The following is a 17964-nucleotide window of genomic DNA, read 5'->3' as shown; positions in this document are numbered from 1 at the left end:
GATTATGGTTTGATTTGGTTCACATCTTGTTTTTTTTTCGTTCCTCTTGACAGTACCTCATTGCGGTTTCAGCTAATTGAGTCTGTCGATGGGAATGGTAAGTTGGCATTGAAATGAATACATACCAAATTCATTAAGATGGTACTTTCAGCTCCCTGCTCGTTGCAGAACATTAGATTAAATGATCAAGATCTGGGTAGCCTGTTGAAAGTAAAATAAAACCGGATTGGATGGCTACTGTGTTCTGGTTACGGCAGTGAGATGACACTATAGAAGCGTACATCAGTAGTCTCATTATTCCTAGACGCCGTCTTTATATAACTCCCATTTGGTTGTTGCGAGGGTATAAACCCCTAACAATTTCAAAAGTCAACGCTATAGCTGACAAAGGTGATAAACACTTTAATTGATAAAAATATTCGCAAAAAAATGTATTACGGTGTCGAAAGCCCGGTAAATGCTTGTTCTTTATCATCAGAATTCTTACATTTAAACAATACAGTGCACGCGGACAAAATACATAACCAATCTTCCACCAATTTCTTTTGGCGGGAAACGCTTGGATTGGATTTCTATCGACATATGATCCATACGTTGCTATAAATATAGTACCACCAGTATATAGGTTGCGGCAACTGATTTTTTATGCATCGGTAGGTGATCATATTACATGTAAACGTTTGACATTATTGAATCATGTGAAATGAACCTGTATATTGTCAACCTTAGAAAATGTCGGCGATGTTTAAACAATATTAGTGGTCTTTTTTGAAATTGCTTTGTTCCCAAATCCCAAGCCTATGTAACATCGTAACATTTGTCAACTTAGCGATATGACCTACTTCAATAAAAATTAAATACTGATGAATTGAGCCGGATATCAGGCGTAATTTGATTCAGTTCTTTATTGTTAGATAATGTCTTTCAACAGTCCTTAGCGAGGTTATGCGTTGACAAATGTCTTTTGGTTGTCGGTGGTGTTCGCATCGGATCTGTCTTTGAGTCATCTGAATTTTACAATATGATTGATAGGAACCAATGTATTCAATATCCGAGTATAAGTGATGGACTGACGAAGTTAGCTTTTCGAATCGCGGGCGTCAGGTCGCTGTGACAACTATTTCAACAAGGGCAGGAACATGCTAAAGCAACAATCATTGATTCTGTCCGTGGAACACGACACATAATTGAAAGTCTGGATGATTCTAGATATATGCTTCAAGTGTGTGTAAGTGATGTTTTAACCAAGAATTGTATATTTCAGTAATGTATTTGAACATACAATACTGTCGGAAACGGACGCAAGACGACTCCGGTTATTTCCTCATTGGTATGGTTCAGTCAGAAAGATTGAAGACCAACCACAATAGCATGCAATCTTAGCAAAGCTGTAACCATTCGCTCAATGTAATAGATGTTCTATATACGGCACATTGGTACTTATAGAAATGCTTTAATTCTGTACAAAATACGAACGGATTCAGCAAACGTGGGGTTCTGAAGACCTATATTTTAGTCTATTGCGAAACAGAAACATCTATAAAAGATTAGCCCAGTATCTGAGACATCAAATCGTTAGCCATCAATGGTGTAAGATAGTGCTGTTTCTATAACTGTGTACTTACTGTCCTCGTTATGGTTATCTAACGGAATGCATGTTGTTTACAAAAAGTAGACTTAATTACCACAATATCGATATTTATAATTTTTTTGCTTTATTATCTTCTAGAAAACCTACATCAAACACATCAAAATTTCAAAGCTTGGTGGCTTTTTCATCTAGTGTACTTTAAATTATGATTGCCATATTTATGCAAAGATTTCATCAGCAAGTGCTCTTAACTTCTGTACTTACAAGACATGAAAATGCTAAAAAAAAATACAACAATTCTTTAGGCAAGAAAAAATCAATGAAATGAACACAAAAGACGACAAAATAAAGTTGTACAACGTGATCTTTGAAGAGGTACATCTTGTACAAGCCGTAGAGATTTCCGATTTATCGGCGACTCCAGTTTTGTAAATCTTCGTCAATCGAAGAAAACTATGTTGCCGAAATCACCAGACTTACCAGTCATAGAAAGTAATGTCATATTTCCAAATGAGAACAAGATATACAACAAGGAAACCAATAGGGTGACAACGATGAACATGATCGTTTTAGGTTTTATCAATACACAAACCTAGATTATCCTAATGAAGTACTTATACAGTATAAACTAAGTTTCAGTTCTACATGATTACAATGAAGCTTACATAAAAACAGCAGTCTTTTAAAAACACGCAACACAAACAGTCTCCTCGTGTAAAGTTGCTCTTCATTGACACAAGCTGTTGATAGGATGTTAACAATAGTAAGCAAATCACAAACTATCTGGTCTTATCCTGTAAATAAGTACATCTGTGACGTATGTTTTGTTTAAGAATGAAACATAATTATTACAAGTATTAAAAAGCAAATGATAATACGATTACACGTATTTTAACTTTCTCTAATTTACTTTTGGAAAATTGAAAACATTTTTCAGTCGCAACAATTTTGGTAAAACTTCAAATGTTATGACAGATTTCTGGCACCAGCATAGCACCAGCAACTTATTTTAGGAAATACGGTTTAAAAATTCTGAAGACTTAGAGGAGATTTCCCGAATTGGAATAAAACAGCGCCGATATTGTAACTATCTTATTGGAGCAGTTCCTTGCCATGAGTTTAGAGCCGAATTTACCGTATAAAAAACGGGCGACAGGTAACTTTGGCTTTCGAGATTTGCTTTTATCTTCATGCAATAAATAACGGCTCAACATGTGACGTTGTGTAGTTGTTGTATACTGTTATTTTAGGGGATCCACCTATTGTAATGGAAGGCAGGGAAAAAAGAAAAAACAAAGCAAAAAAACAAACAAACAAACAACAAAAAACAAAAAAGAAAACAATAAAAATAATAATGATAAGGATGAAAAGCAGAAAGCAAAAATACCAATAAAACACCATAAATGCATGTAGAAATTCAAGACCATGCATGAAACATTAATGTTTGTTATTTTACGCCCTCGCAACAGTTGAGATAAGATGGACAGATAGTGTTTCTTCTATGAAAAAATGAATCCGTATAATTTATAGAGGTGTATGTTACAGTGAACTAAATGTGCGTTTCCTAGCGACGGTACACAATAAAACGCTTGACATGCTGATGAAAGCTTTAGAATAAACATTTCATTACATTCTGTTTATGTTTGTTGACAGAACTATTGAACAAACATGGACGACAAATTGTATTTAGATACATATCATATTTAACATGATATATAGGTTGTCAATAAGTACCACAGAGCTATGGACGGCCTTTTAATGAACATTTTCCTAATATGGTATCGATCATTGTAGAAGATTGTTTTGATATGAACTGATAATGTTTACACGCATCCTAAATAAATTTCTGCGTGAGAGTCAGGCAGATACAATGAAAATATACAAATATAAAACCAAAATCAAAGGCAGACATTTGTACAGAAGACAAACAAGAGAATAATAACATTTACTACAAATTTAGAGACAGATACAGTAGACTCAAACTATGAATACAACTACATCATACAGCTGTTTCGTCCTTCTAGGACTCGTCAGTGATACTACATCATACAGCTGTTTCGTGATACCTTCAGCTGTTTCGTCCTTCTAGGACTGATGCTACATCATACAGTTGTTTCGTCCTTATAATACTCGTCAGTGATACTACATCATACAGCTGTTTCGTCCTTCTAGGACTTGTTAGTGATGTTACATCATACAGCTGTTTCGTCCTTCTAGGACTCGTCAGTGATACTACATCATACAGCTGTTTCGTCCTTCTAGGACTCGTCAGTGATACTACATCATACAGCTGTTTCGTCTTTCTAGGACACGTCAGTGATACTACATCATACAGCTGTTTCGTCCTTCTAGGACTCGTCAGTGATGCTACATCATACAGCTGTTTCGTCCTTCTAGGACTCGTCAGTGATGCTACATCATACAGTTGTTTCGTCCTTATAATACTCGTCAGTGATACTACATCATACAGTTGTTTCGTCCTTATAAAACTCGTCAGTGATACTACATCATACAGCTGTTTCGTCCTTATAAAACTCGTCAGTGATATTACATCATACAGCTGTTTCGTCCTTATAAAACTCGTCTGTGATATTACATCATACAGCTGTTTTACCATATGTAATGTTAAATTACTCAAAAATGTTAGCTTCTGTATTGGAGAAATAGCTAAATTACTGTAAGGCCATTCTGTAATCTAGTTTCTTTTCTGTTATATAAGAATACATGCATTGTAGCTGCAGTGTAACTACCTAATTATATTTCATATCAAGTCTTGTTTGGACAATCTGAATTGAAGTTTCTTAAATGATGTATATACAATGTAATGTGTATTTAGTATCAATTACTTATTAAACAATCTGTATTGTGGTTTCTCTAGTGATACAATATAACTGGATTGTTTCTATCAATGTATATCTATAACTAGTACAGATGTAGTGATTCGGCCATCCTGTAACACTGGTCAAACGGAAAATTAATGACATTTTAGTACCACACGTTACGTTACGTTTCTTTCTGCGATAAAGGTTGATATTTCAGTTGTGAATAGCTCAAACTCGCGTTTTGTTTTTAAAAGAATCGAAGTAAACAGAAAATATTTGTCACAAAAGTTAGCGAGATTAATTTGAAAATTGAAATTTCTAATATACTATTTGTTTCGAAAAGAGTTTTAGCAGGTTTTTTTTTCTAAAATAAATATATAAAGACAGCAACGCTAATCAACAATGATTGAAACAATATTTCAATTCAAAATATTTCATAACACACTCATCGTACAGAAAATATCATTTCACACGTTATAATTAGGACGTTTCAATACAACCATAAAAATGAATATAGATAAAACATGCATTTTCTTGCATTTGAAACAATAAGGAAGTAGAGATACGTTTCTGATTTTACCTGACATAGCTGACTTTCAAGATTTGGTTAAAAGATTTGATTATGTTGGCGAGCTAGTACCGCATTTAATATATTGTATATCATTATATTGGACATGAAAAAAAACTACAACAAAAAAACACGGACTTGTTTCTGGAACATTAAGACTATGGATTGATTGCTCATGATTGTTGCAACAACCAACCAGGTGACTTTTCATTCATAAGATATTGATGTCCTGAATTTATGCTAACTGAGATTTAAATTCAACTTGAGTCCGATATGTACCGTACTATTACGGACTAGTATATGTGAAACATATACGTATGCTACAACAGATACCTATATAATCATGACTGCATGATTCTCCGAGTCTTAGTCTGATAAAATCACTTACCCATGACTGACCCTATTCTACCTGTGTGCACACATGCCTACGACTCGACTAGCGATAAGGGGACGTAACCCACGGTGTCCCATAGAAATAAACATACTTGAAAATGAACCAAAAAGTTGTTAAAACTCACCATATTTCAGCTTTTTCGTGAAAATATTGATACGTAATTTGTTATTTTAAACATGAATACCTCTCGACGGGTTGTTTTTATTAGTTTCATTTTTTTTAAAATTCGTGTGAAATTTTGTACCATGTCTGCAAATGAGTGCATACCAACACAAACGATTTATGGACCCGATATAGGAAATACACAAAAGGGAGGATGGTGCGAGTGTTCCTGCTCCAAAAGGAAGCCATCAAATGTCCTTAAATAATATAACCATGACTGTACAGGTATCCTTCAAAGTCCGTATTAGTACAGAGTGAAATTTGGTAAAATCACCCATCCATGACTGGTCTCTTTCTACATGTGGGCTCTCGTTCCTACGAGTTGATAAGCGCTAAGGGGACGTAATCCACGGCATCCCGTAGAAAAAGCTGTTATGTTTCGTCCTTCTAGAACTTGTCAATGATGCTAAATCATACAGCTGTTTCGTCCTTCAAAGATTCGTCAGTGACGCTTCATCACACAGCTGTTTCGTCCTTCTAGGACTCGTCAGTGATACATGAAATAATATCCCATTCATATCCGTAACTACACATAAGTCATGGTGTTCTGCTCGAGGTTAATTTTCGTCTATAATGTGACATACCAATATATAGTAAAATCATAACGGAAAAACTTAATGGAAGTCATGCTTGACCGGAAGTAGGACATAATTTATATAAAAAAATCCAAAATAATGTCTGAAAAGGACGATAAATATGACATTTTGCAGAACGTTTGTTTGCGTGCGTCATAGTTGACGTCATGATTCGTTTTTTACAGACAACAATTTCATTTTTTTTCCATTGCTAGGTAATTTCTCGTGAGTAAACTCTAGGTAGAACTTATCAGCAAGTACCATCACAAACACCGATCTCTTCTTGTTCAATGGATTATTTGTCCTGACTTAAAGAATCTTGGGTGAAAATTTCAAAACTTATAAAAAAAATCCCGAAACATCAAAAAGTTAAATCTCAAATTGCCGAATATAGGAAATTTACGTTTTTGGTTGGTGTGGAGGTTTGAAACTATAAAATCAAATTAAAAATTCACATTCGGATAACACTCTATCATTCTATTGCATACTAATATAAAAAGACATTCATTGTGGGGAAAAAAGCTGAATAAAAATAACAAAGTAATCTTATCATCCATGAGTTTTTTTTCAATTAACAAACATCGATATTTTATATTATTCATATTCTGACGTCTGCAGCGTTGAAGAAATTCAGCAACATTTCGGTTTTTTTTAGATTAATTTCTATCATCTAACCTTTCAAAAAATCATTACTGAAACAAAAGTTAATTTTTAGAATTTTGGCCCTCTTACCAACAGTTGATCAATTATGTTGCTAGATCGTTAAATAAGAAACAAAATTATCAAACGATATAAAAAGTAATAGAGAAAAAAAATGTAGGTATATTGAGAAAACTAAATCAACTTGAACATACAGATATGTAGTGTTAATGTTGTTTCATTGGTCTAACATGTAAACATGAACGTAGAGATACTCTTAATGTCAAACCTTCAACTGATATGTACTTAACACGTCTCGGACAATTGTCAGCAACGAGGAACAGGGACTGCACTTCATCAATGATGCAAGAGTGGTGATCAACTTTTTTCTTTAGACATTTAAAATATGACGCCGTAGAGTTAGATAATGAAACAAACTGCACAATACAGCTTATTGGTCTCTCTAGGAAACTTTGTTTGAGTTGTTGGAACTATGAGGCGATTGACGAAAATAATTTTTTGTCGAGAAAAACCGGATGAGAAATTCACTAACACAAGTGAAGGAGAATGACCATGTTTACGAAGATAGTCAGGTTGCATTATACTTAACTCTCCTTGCAGTAACCTGTAACGATGTTCGTCAGGCTGAGCGTTGGCAGAGACACATAACTGGATACAATACGTCTTATCTTGTCTTTTCATTAAGGTAGATCTTGACGTTCGCCGTGTCATGCAGAGTTTAGAATTCGTCACCATGACAATGCTATCCGGATATTATCATCGCACCATTTTTCTTATGTGAGGGTGTATAAGGGATATTGATGATAATTCTGGGTTTTTTTTACTGAGATAAAAATTGCTTCGACGACAACATCTTTCCATAAAAAAGAAAATACCAACATGTCAATATAATCATAATCCAAACTCAAATAAACAAATTCAAATTCTTACAAATTTAGAATCAAATGTAGTAAAGCCAAACGAAACACAAAGCGTCACGACCGGTACCGTTATGACAGACAAACAGTTTTCACTTTTCCTTAGAGAGGCAAGCCAACCCAATTAGTAATATTATATCACACAAACAGGTTAACTTGTCCCTAGATAGCCCCCAACCCAATAAGTAACATTACACCAGATAAACAGGTTAACCGGTTACGAGAGGGGCACGCCAACTATATTAGTAATATTACACCAGATAAACAGGTTAACCGGTTCCGAGAGAGGCACGCCAACTATATTAGTAATATTACACCAGATAAACAGGTTAACCGGTTCCGAGAGAGGCACGCCTACTATATTAGTAATATTACACCAGAAAAACAGGTTAACCTGTCTTTTAGAAAGGCACCTTAGCCCAGTCAGTAACACTATGAAAGATGGCGGGTTTATTTGTACTTAAAGAGGCACGCCAGTCCAGTAAGTAACATTGTAAAGAGGACGGGTTACGTGTCCTTAGAGAGACACGCCAACCCAACCAGTTTCGTTATTCAAGACTACGGGATAACCTTATCCACAGAGAGGCAAAATATCAAATTTTAATCGTGGATGTCATATCTTTCAAAATTAATGTTTATGCAAATTATGGGATAGTTTGTTTCTGTGGTGATTTGGCTTTGCATCATTAAACACCGAAATTACCAGCACTTTGGTTGATTTCCATTTGCTTTGTTTCGTTCCGACACGCGGTGTGTGAACGATATTCTTAAATGAAATCTAAAAACTAAACGCTGATGAAGTGTTGTAGTAACCTCTTGATTACACCGGGGTTTATGTCAAATATAACGACACCAGATTGAATTTAAAGTACAAGATCACATTACTCTAGCACGGAAATGTCAACTGTATCGGGGGGAAACGCAAAATGATGTACTTAATTAATGCAGCCGGGTGTAGTTCGGGGTTAAGTGATTGGTTTTGTTCTAATGAAAATGTAGTTTTGTTTTGTTCTGTATTTGCTGGCAGTAATTTACCAGAAGAGAAGAGTGTATTTCTAAGGCGAACCAAGATGGTATGTTTCAGAACTTCATGCATTTTAATGTTGTCTCAAGTAAATTATGTTGATGTTTTCCTAAGAAGTTATTTTGTAAACGCCAGCAACAAAACTTTTTCTGTTGTTCGTCTTATGTGTTACAATTCTGTCCGAATATTATGGCTCACAAATGTCATAATTACAAAGTTTGGTTATCACGTAAATTGAGATATGTATCAAGGATACATCCCCACCGTCAACCAAGGAAAATTAAAATTTTTCTTTTTATCATCGGCTTTGTTGAGAGGTGAACTCAAGACTCATGATACAAATAGAAAGTTCTGTAGGTAGAGTTCTTTATTTTCAAATTACCGCTGGAAATATGCAAGGCTGTCCAATTCAAACCATTTTTTGTGAGAAATTAATTAAAATTAAAAGCGATAAAAAAAAAAATCAACCAAAATAGAACGTGGCTTGCGTTTTTTTTCATTTTATGATAACAAATGTATACATTTCAGAGTAAATGAGCGGAGACAGAATCACGACGGAATGCCGGCCAAAGGTACCAATGGTACTTCATGTACCAATGTGTTCGGCAATGAAATTATCTGAGTAAAAAACATAAAATTCAATTAGCATACACATATACGCTAAAGATAAACGACATTTATTTAAATTTATCTATATATGATTATTACTAAATCTAAACTAAAAAATCTTCACAAACACGACAAAATATGCTGACGGCCTTTGGGGATGATGGTCGATACCACATCAGGTTTTGGAACGACAAAAATATATACGCGATGAGAAGCTAGAGTGTGGCAAATATCTTCACTGGATTTGGTTTGAACCGGAAGTAGAGCGATTCTCGGTCCTTTTTACGCTTTACGGATACTAGTTAGTGCTGATTCAGTTTGTACGTTATCCAATGGCGACCGGTTAAGCAAGCGTGCATGAAACCTAGATTAACCTACAAATCAGGTCAACGTTTGATGTATCAAGTTGATGAAAACGTACACCTTTGTACCTGGCACCTACATACTTAACATTATAACAAAGGCTATCCATTGATCTCTTTAAGGGATGGAAAATCTATAGGACCGGAAGGAAAAGAATCGTCGTTACCGGCTAACGCAAGCGTGAGCGATAAAAATAGAAATCTAACGAAAGATCATTTGTTTTCATTTTGGATAATGACCCACTGTCACAAGACTCACACGCGACTTATGTAGACATCCATAACCGCCCGCCTGTCTGCAGGGATAAACAGGAAGAAACGAGCATCATTTCTAGTTAGCTGGTTTGGTTGTAGTGAATTTCTGCAGGGGATCTAATACATGTATTTAAACGAAACTGTCCTTTTCACGAAGGATTTCAATCATTGCATGCTGTATTTTTTTATCTGTTGTCGAAGTTCAGAAAAATTGTGATGTTTACGGTTTTACAAAAAGCTTGAATAACACAGTTTGTGTATTTTAGGAAGGTCACGAAACAAAAACAAAGCTGAAATACCGACATGTTACCAGTATCTAACTGGGTTTTTTTTCAATTGTGGTTATTTTTAAAAATCGTATGAAAGATATCAGCCAAAATGTGAAACAAAGGACAGATTTACTCAAATTATTTCAATTCTTGAAAACGATCTTGACATGCGTCTTTTAAACCTGGCTGTCGCCGAGACGTTGCACAGCGTAAAACACCATATTCGTTGTCGTGAATGGACCAGTTCTCGGCTGGTACCCTAGCTGCTTGACATTATCTGAAGTACGATCAGTTCACCTTACTGGTTGAGACATTATACGGATAAACACATCAAATGATTGCCTCTGTATTCTTCCACAATCAAGTCAGTCCTATCCAATGTCACGTTGCTATGAATTGCCTTTATTTTGATACGGCTCTGTTTCTAGGTATACATTATGCAAATGGGTTTCGATCGACAATGAATGTTTTTACTTGGATTTCTAAACGAAATTACAATATCGGTGAGATATTGAACATTCTACCGATGTACGGGATTCCAATTAATCCTTAAAAGACTTTCTTTCCTAGAATGTTATCCGTAATTGCTGTATGTGCTTAACAATGTGCAGCATTGAGTTAGGCAGTACAATATGCATCGGATAACCGTGTGACAGAAAGAATAGGGGCATTCAGGAAAATAATCCGGGCGGTAAACAAACGACGGTTAACAAAAAACTACAAAAAGGAACTTTTGACATTGTTGAAACAGGAAACATTATTTGGTATTTTTTGTTCATTTGAGCAGAATTAAAACTATCAAAAAAAAGATCGAATTGTGTCATTTTATAACAGTATGGTGTAACCAATGGGAAATAGGCTGGAGCAGAATTGGCGTTTAGATCATAAATTAGTACGTTAAATGCTGGAATGTTTGCTTCTCGATACAAGAAAGGGACGTTTGACCATTTTCGGTCTTTACAGTCTAAAACGTAATTGATCAAAACACCTTTCACAGCCATTCATTTCAGCGTTATTTAGGTTCATACATAAGAAAGACATTATTGGACATTGGAGGAATACGGTTTTGCAGATTTGCTACATTTTGACGCAAATTGGATAAAAACTGTTTCGGTAATGCTAGCTTTGGGAAATGAAGTAGAACTTGCCGATACACTGGGTTGATTATGCACAACCAATGTCCACTAGGATGCCTGAAATTGCTAAGACATTCTCTTTTTAACGAATGGACTCCTATTTTGTTGCTTTCTACGAAAACCTATAAGTCGTAAACCACTTGCTAAGCAAGACAAGCCAGAATACTTGAATATTTGAAGAAATTGTAGATAACTTAATTGTCCTTAGAGTTATCGTATGTCACATTTAATAGCCACGAGACGTCGAAAGATGGCTATGCTGGGCCTAGGCTCAGGGATCTGGACAGTACCAGATGTCAGCGCAAATGTCACACCGGTGCCTGATACCAACATATTTGTCAGCTCTACAATCAGTGCGATTTATGCATGTACTTATCTGACACTCAAGTTCGACAAACAGAAAAAAAAAAATAAATCTTCCTCGTGTTATTTCTTACTTCGGATTTAGAAATAATGTAAATTCATGGCTTAAGATATCATATAGGAACGTATAGATTTTATCCAATCAGGGAGGCAAAATATCTACCTTTTTCGAAAAGGGTCTGTAGACAGGGCGATCCATGTGTTGAAGTGCAAAATGACAAAAATAACAATGGTTTTAAAGAAGGTGAAATTCTTGTCCCTCTCTCTAATATGCTTACGATATATTTTTCATGTTAGAAAATCTCAACTGTCATTATCCTGCTCTTTAAATGGCTTAGTACCTGATCATGCATCTCAAAACCTACAGTGAACATTGACAAAACCAAGATTTTATGGGTAGTGGACTTCGAAGTATAGCATTCTACAGAGGGACGAGAAACGTTTAGTTCTGTCTTCTTAACGTTAACCTGCAAGCAATGTCAAACTTATTTCTGACAAGAAAATTGTAAACTTAAAAGCCCTTGTGGATACACGGAAAAGAAATCTTTCACCAATTGGAAAAATGAATAAACTAACTTTAGATTTGTGCCAGTGTTAAGCAAACGAATATTTGGTTTTGTTTGGTTTGGTTTGGCTTATATCGCTCTACATCTCATCAACAGCCCTTTTGGCATTTGTATAATAAATATAAGAGTCTGGATGACATACTAGCCGATTTTCCAGATTGTAGACAGACTCGAGACATATATCATTACATGCTTGCCATAAAACCATTGATACGTAATACCATTCCATGATTGCTTGGAATGACAAGGAACAAATTTATGTAATGGTATTCAACAGCATCCTATAAAGGGGTTGATAACGATATGAATTTGTGGTATTTGACAAAGCGGGGAAGGCATACAGCAGAGATCAATCTGACTGTAGCATTGTTCGTTCGTATAATCCTGTTTGCAACATATTAAAAAAAGAAACTGGTAGTAGATCTTTTTTGCAGTGAAGAAACATCATAAGGAATGATTTAGGGATAGGTGTAAATTAACACCATTTAAAGCAAATGGTCACTTCAAAACGTGTTCACCGATATGAAGTTATTCATGGACGCTTTTTAGTGTTATCACACTGAAATGTTATACCCTTAAAATGGCAACACAAAACGCGTTAGAATTCAAACTGAACACCAGTCGCAGAACATGAAGTACCAGTTTTATGAAAGTCAGTTCGTTACGGTCTTGGGACAAAAAACATAGCCTCTCGCTTTGGCAGAAGCTTGCAAATTAGCCAAAAACGAATTCTGGGGCACTATCAGGGGAAAAAAGGCACAATCATGACACAAGCACAGTTTTGACAACACACTCAGGATTTTGTTGAAATCGAAAGGTGGTAATATATATTGCTGTTCCTGCTTGCAACATGCTTCAGGCATCATATGCAACGGCGAGGTGCTTCGTAAAACGACCATGATTCTGTATTACAGACGAGAGGTCAATACAACTATCTACTCGTGCGAAAGAGGTCAACACGAGATCTAACCGTCCTAAATGACCTGGACAAATCTACTTCTCCGTCGCCACTTAGGTATAAAATGTATACAATTGAGAATTCAATCAACCAACGTAATCGAGGTTGGATTCAACAAGCGATAATTCAGAAGGAAGCCATTGAATGCTTGCTGTAAATACCGTATCGGCTATTCGCACTACATGTACTCGTCTTAAGTTTCCGAACCATGCATTTGTGATAATTTTGAGCTTTGCATTTTTTTTAATTGCCATGTCTTATATAAGGAAGACCATTTGTGGTATCTCAACTGACTGAAATTTAAACTTCAAATTATTTGATTTATTTATATAGTTTAAAAAGATGTAGTTACAATAAACCCTTTGAAATAAATCAAATGATCAGCAAATACCGGCACAAATATGAAAATTATCGATTTTTATCGCGATAAATGTACAGTACAAGTAAGACTTCCGACCTTTAGCGAAGGTAAGGAATTTCCAGTTTCCGGTGAGCTATGGTGATCCGGATTCAAATGTAAATCTTTCGTATATGTTTAACCTAATCTAACTTATTTTTATTGCTATTGTTTGATAAGGTACTTGTAGAAAATCCGCTTAAGTATTGATTTTTTAGCTATTTCATACCATTTGTGTAAATCTCGTGCACAAAATAGTCTCTGAGTATTTTACATGGTCATGTGATCGCCCCTTGCGGACAAGCTGTGTTGTCTGTATTCGAAAACAATTTACCAAAACATCTTTGAGATTATTTTATGTAAATATTTTCTCATCCATTGAAATTTTAAATAAGATTTTATAAATATGATACTGCAATAAATATTTATCAAATCGGAACAGAAACCCTATCATGTTGTATATATAAATTAAAACATTCTCCGTGGTGCAATTTCTCATATAAATCCGTGAGGATGGGTGAAGGATTTTTGTTGAATGTTTATTAGTATGTAACATGCCCAATACTCTTTCATTCAATAGGTCACTACTGTTTTAAAAGAAAATGAATAAATAGTTAACATATTTCTCATGATAAAATACTAAGCTTTTACATCCGATCAATTACTACTGATAATAATTACTTTCGGATTTTATTGATGTATATTTTTATTCTCTGTCACTGTACGGTATCAACATAAAATCTTTTTCTTCTCGGTTTAAAGTGGTGTAATGTAAGGCTCTTATTGCTAACAACACAACGCTATTAAACTTGATTTAGTTTGAAATGTTTAAAATCCTGTACTGTCTATCCTTATCATAGTCTAATTCCGATTTGCCAATACTAAAATCACTACCTTATTGATGCAAATGAACCATGACAATTTTCCCGTTAAGAAACAACTGGTGCGCTTCTCCAAATGTATTATTTAATCACCAGGGACATTTCTAACCCTTTGTTGTTAACTTAGTTACTAAAGAATCCTTTTGCTACAAAGTAAATCTTATCAGATAGAATTATGCAACGGCATAGCGAAGTATGACAAGTCTTTCTGTTTACAACATAGACTCGAAGTAGTGTTTGTTATAACTGGTACAATCGATTTGTAACCTAATTCACATATCAACGACGGATTAAGACATTTCACGTTTTAACACAACGCTGAAAACATTTGTTTTTATTGTAAAACCCCCCACTTAATAACGTAGAAAATTGCTACAAAATCAATCTGACCCGTTAATTTTCCTTCAACTTCAAATGTTGATTAAGATTCCTTGAACTGATTTCCCCGGAAAAACTATCCCAAGCTATCTCATTTGTTTTCGTCATATCTGTTGAGTGGCTATTTCAGCTTGGTGATTTGAGATTGTGTACAACACTTGGACACAAGAGTGACTGGATAGAACTAGTGTTGGTAGATAGCTCACGATTGATTTCTCCAATCGACATTTACTTTCAGTGAGAAGATTGCTGGAAATGGGTTCACCACAGGAAAACGACATTATCATGGCGAGAATCCTGCCTACTATTGTGAGGATTATAATTTTCGTGAAATTGCCTAATATTGAGAAGTACGTTATAACATAGTTAAAGCTCTGTGTCATTACTTCCCCCATGGTTACCGATATGAATAGTTGAGAGGAAATTCACTCTGATGATATATGTGGGGAAATGGAGGATGTAGTCATACGTCAGCCAACAAGATAAAATATGTATCACAATTAAACTAAAGTATAACGAAACAAGAATCTATTAACATATTGAAGAATTATTAGGATAAAGAAGTACAAAGGTAGAGGTTGTTCGTAGTCATATGAAGGTGGTAACCCGGATGTTGGTTACCATACACATCATACATGTTAAAAGTACTGTCATTCTGAAATGTCATAACCTACACTTTATTGCACAATATCTGACGACATTACAAATCGAAGTCCATTGAACACTTCGTTACAATCCGTGTATTTTTCTTTTCTCTCTTGTTCTTCCTGTGTTCTTCCTGTTCTTGGTGTTCCTCTTGACATGCATTCCCATAAGATCCTGGCTGTTGCAATGACGTTAAAAAAGAAGTAAATCCATGGTCAAATATGCAATTGTTAGTGGACATTTGAAAATTGTCACACACATAGATATTGCTACCGAAGACGGTGTTCACGAACGAAGGGGCCACTCATGGTCGCTTTTACTGTGGCATCGAATTGTTTGGTGGGAATGCCGCCATATGATCATTCAGTGCCACCATTCTGCTTGACATTATATTGATCAGGAAATGGCAAATTTATAAACATTTGTTTAAAAGTGTGCTGGGAGGCCATTGACTGATTTGATTAAACCATCCGGAAAAGGAATGATATACATTATTGAGTATAAAAACATTTCTTTACACAATCTAATTGACATGTTATCACTCAACAGAATCTCATTCTATCGCCATAGCAACAAGTACATACAATCTTTGGCTGTATTGATTATTTACACTTATGTTAGAATTTAACAAAACGAACAGAATTGTTGAAAAAGAAGATAAACAAAAAAAGAAACAAAAAGACAACAGAAGGAATATGTCACTTTTTTGTAAACCGAAATGACCCTTGATCTTTCCATATATATGTTCTACTGGTAATAACTCTTCAGGCCACTGGTGTTGACAATTGATTAACAATTTGATCAAACTGAATACAAATGCAGAGCAGTTCATTAAATATTCTGCATTAGAACGCTTTTAATATGACAACCGAAATGTGTTACTAACTGTTTATATTTTAAACCAAAAAAACATATTCTTCACAACAAACTTCAAATCGACTACACATAATAATACATAATAATCCTTCAGACTATGGTGATGTACTTTATAACGAAGTATAACGAGCAGTGCTGAGCATGCGAACAAAGGAAGTGTCGCTAACATGACGTCACATCAGGGATGAAGTTGAGGACAGTGGGCAGCTGTTTACGACGAGCATTGACGACAATCACATCCATGCAGTTCTTACATCCGATTGCCCTTTCTGACTAATTATTTTACTCGGTCTCCAACATGAACAACTACAGGGATTCGTTGACATAACTAGAGCACAGACAATGCAGTCGTGTTGGTAAAGAGATCTTGTAACGTCATGATGTAGTGTTGATCTGTAAGGAAATTACAGACAGAATCCGGTGTAGGCTCGACCAGAAAATTAAAAGACTTCTTCATACATATATATATATAAGTTATCACGCACGATAAATACACTTATAAATGTTATACGTAAAACAAAAAAATCGTTTCATAGAACGTGTCAGACATATACAGTGATATTTGATACTGTCTGCACAACCAAGTGTTCGATTATAGGGAGCGTACCCCAAAATTGCTGAATATCTATATTTTTTGAATGGCATCATTTTCCTTACTTGTCTTATGGAGTAGAATCGGCAGTTGCACACACATTTTTAGTACCATGTTGATTGATTTGATATCTAAATACGACCTGTTGATAACGTTTCAGTATGAGAGCACTGTAAAATTGTCCGTTCGTCAGTGACGCGGTCATTCATAGTCACCGTCTATCATTCGTGCTCATCGTCTTTTAATAACTTTGGTTTTAGCGGGAATACAAGATCCAAAGCAAGCCGTCAGCTAACCCGAATAAATTCGACTTTTCGATACTTGTGCACCAGATGGATGACACCCTGATCTTGGGTGTTGGTCTGGGGACATTTCATAAAAGCCTGACACGTATTGACGAAAAAGAAGTGTGGTTTGGGATTTAATCAATGCTTTGTTTTTTGTCAATAAATATCGCATTGATTCACGATGTAGAGTAACATCCTGGAAACTAATAATACAAAACGCTGACAGATTTCCCAGTCCGCAAATGAAAATATTTTGTTAGTTTTAGATGTCCATAACAAACTTTATTCATTTTACAACAATTGCGAAGCAAGTTTTTCCAACTTATATTAATCATTCTTGTTGGCTCGGATGTACGCGCGCGAGGGGTCTTAGTGTGGGAGGAAACCGGAGTTACCGGGTAAAACCCACGTGGTCTGGCAGGTGACCCAAACCTTTTCACATCCATTCCGGGAATCGAACCCCGGCGACTAGGTGAAAGGCGAGAGTGTTAACATTGCACCACCCGACCACCTTAGATGTTTTCTGTAACCAGCATGTCACGTTGTATTTCATTCGAATGGTGGAACAGTTCAGAACATACAGGTGTTCTTGACGTTCTATTGACAGTATGATATACGTGAAAATCAGGACAGTTATTTGAAATACGGGATTAACGCACCTCTCTGCCTAGATGTTA

Source organism: Ylistrum balloti, unplaced genomic scaffold (genome assembly GCF_031769215.1).
Source record: "Ylistrum balloti isolate Yb309-2 unplaced genomic scaffold, AGI_CSIRO_Ybal_v1 Utg370072, whole genome shotgun sequence".
Lineage (NCBI taxonomy): Eukaryota > Metazoa > Mollusca > Bivalvia > Pectinida > Pectinidae > Ylistrum > Ylistrum balloti.
The sequence above is the reverse complement of the archived record's forward strand: the minus strand, read 5'-3'. Positions refer to the sequence as shown.